This window comes from Chrysochloris asiatica, unplaced genomic scaffold, assembly GCF_000296735.1.
Source record: "Chrysochloris asiatica unplaced genomic scaffold, ChrAsi1.0 scaffold00268, whole genome shotgun sequence".
NCBI classification, from domain to species: Eukaryota; Metazoa; Chordata; class Mammalia; order Afrosoricida; family Chrysochloridae; genus Chrysochloris; species Chrysochloris asiatica.
This window is the reverse complement of record NW_006408786.1, coordinates 3,295,820-3,298,883: the sequence shown is the minus strand read 5'-3', so window position 1 is coordinate 3,298,883 and position 3,064 is coordinate 3,295,820.

The window sequence follows — 3,064 nt, the reverse complement described above, 5'->3', positions numbered from 1 at the left end:
GCCAATAGAACCGATAGATCTGTTTTGGAAGAAGTGCAGCCAGAGTGCTCCTTGGAGGCCAGGATGGCTAAGCTTCGTCTCTCATACTTTGGACATGTTGTCAGGAGGGAACAGTCGCTGGAGAAGGATGTCATGCTGGGTAAGATGGAGGATCAGAGGAAAAGAGGAAGACCCCCAACGAGATGGATCAGCCAGGTGGCATCATTAATGGCGTCAAGTGTGGCGGCGGTAGTAAGGTTGGCCCAGGATAGGACATTGTTTTGTTCTGCTGTGCAGGGGGTCACTATGAGTCGGTTCCGACTCGATGGCACCTAACAACAGGTTTTAACATTTAGGTGTTTAATCCATGTTTGCATATGATGTGAGATATGGATCCTGTTTCATTCTTCAACAAATGAATATCCATTTTGCCATCACCATTTGTTAAAGAGACTATCTCTTCCACATTTACACCACTTTGGCCTTTTGTCAAAGATCATCTGACTTCATGTGGTTATTTCTGAGTTCTCAATTATTTTCTATTGGTATATACGCCTGTCATTGTACCATTGCTGGGCTTTTTTAAGTATTATTGCTGTGTAGTAGGTTTTGAGATTTGTAAGTGAGAGATTTCTTATTTTATTCTTCTTCAGTAATGCTTTATTTTCCCATGGTCTCTCCCTCTCCTTGTAAAATTGGTGATCAGTCATTTCCTCTCTCTAAAGAATGATTTTAGAATCTGAATTGGAACAGCCTTAGGTCTGTAGGTTGTTTAGAGTAGTATTGCCATTTCACAATGTCAAGTGTTCCCATTCTTGAGTATTGTATATTCTTCTCATGTAGGTCTTTGTTTTTGTTTTGTTTTGTTTTTGTTTGTTTGTAATAGTGCTCTGTATTTTCTATGTACAGGTTTTTGTTTCTCTAGTTAGATTTATTTCTAAGTATTTCAACTTCTGGGTCACTATTGTAAATGGTATTTTTTTTCCTGATTTCCTTCTCAGAGCTCTTTTTGTTAGTGTAAAAGAGTCTAATTTTTGTATGTTTATATCTACTCTGCCACTTTGCTGAATTTTTCAGTGAGTTTCAATAATTTTTATTCAGAAGCTTTGAGATTTTTTAATGTATAGCATCATGTTATCTGTAAACAGAGAGTTTTGTTGATCTTTTGCCAATTTTGATGTCTTTAGTTTTCCTTTCTTTACCTATAGCACCAGCAAAGACTTCAACAACAACACTAAATAGGAGTGGTGATAAAGAACATTCTGGTCTGATTCCCATTCACAAAGGGTAATACTGCCAGTGTCCCTATGTTGAGGATACTGTTGCCTTTTGGTATTGTATGTTGTTGCTGTTGTTGTTGTTAAGTGCTATTGAGTTGGTTCAGACTCATCATGATCCTATACAGGGTTTCTGAGGATTGGCTGGTGGGTTTGAACCTCCAACATTATGGGTAGTAGTCCAATGATTATCTTATAATAACAAACTAGGACTGCATATATATATGAAAGGGGGCTTCAAAATTTTAATGAAATGGATGTGACATATAAAACTTGGGCATAATTCTCTAAAATTTATAAAAAAGTTCAACACCTCAACATGAAAATGACAAATAATGCAATTTTTAAATGTGCAAATCAAGTGAACCAGCACTTCACCAGAGAAGATATTCAGATGCCAACATACATACAAGGAAATGTTCATGATCTTTAGTCATTGCTCTTAGATGCCTTGGTGTTAGTTCTGACTCATAACAATTCTATTGACAACAGAATAAAACATTGCCTTTTCTTGTGCCATCCTCAAAATAGCTGCTACTTTTGAACCCATTGTTTATGTCACTGTCTCAATTCATCTTGATTCAGAATCCTAAATTTTTTGCTGACCTGCCATTTTATCAAACATAATTTCCCTATCCAGAACTATTCCCTCCTAACAACATGTCCCAGGATGATAGACAAAGTCTTATCATCTTGGCTTCTAAAGGGCATTATGACTGTACTTCTAACACAGATCTGTTTGTTCTTCAGTCTCTCCATGGTACTTTTACTATTCTTCACCAACAACATAATTAAAAGTCATTGATTTTTCACTGTTAAATCTTCACATGCATATAAGGCAACTGAAAATACCATATCTTATGTTAGGCCCACCATAGTCTTAACACTGACATTTTGGCTCTGCAGTTCTCTAAAGATTAATTTTGTAGCACATTTGTCCAGTGCAATACATTGTCTGATCTCTCAGATTGTGCATCCATGAAGTCCTTGACATTCTGCAAAATTAAGTCTTTGGAAATGTCATTCTTTTTTTTCCATTTATCTTGATGCTGTTTATTGGTCCAGTTGTGAGCATTTATGTTTTCTTTAATGGAGGTGAAATCCATAACGAAGGTTTCAGTGTTGGTTCTTCTTCAGCATTTTAAGTTCTCTTCACTTCTAGCAAGCAAAGTTGCATCATCTGCATACTGAAAGTTGTTAATGACTCTTCTGCCAATCATGATGTCATGTTATTCTTCCTATATTCCAACATCTCATATTATTTTCTTAGTATACTGACTGAAAAAGTATGGTGAAAGAGTACAACCTTGATGACCACCTTCATGATTTTAAACCACCCTTTTTTTGTTTGAACAATTGTCTCTTGTTCTATATACAGGTTACTAATGAGCACAATGCAGTGCTCTGGAATATTTTGTAATGTTATCAATAATTTCTCATGATTCACATAGTCAAAAGTGTTTGCATTGTCAATAAAGCATAAGCAAACATCATTCTGGTATTCTCCACTTTCAGCCAAGATCCCTGTGACCTTGTTGATATTCCTTATCCCATATCCCCTTCTGAATCTATCTTGAATTTTCAGGAGTTTCCTATCAATGTACTGTTTTAACTGCATTTAAGTTATATTCTGCAAAATATTATTGCACATGATATTAATGACATTGTTTGATGATTTCTGCAATCATTTGATCATCTCTATTTGGAATGGGCATCAATATAGATCTCTTCCAACCCACTGGTTAGATAGCTATCTTCCAAATGTGTTAGCAAACATGAAAAAGTGCCCCCATGCTGTATCAGATTGT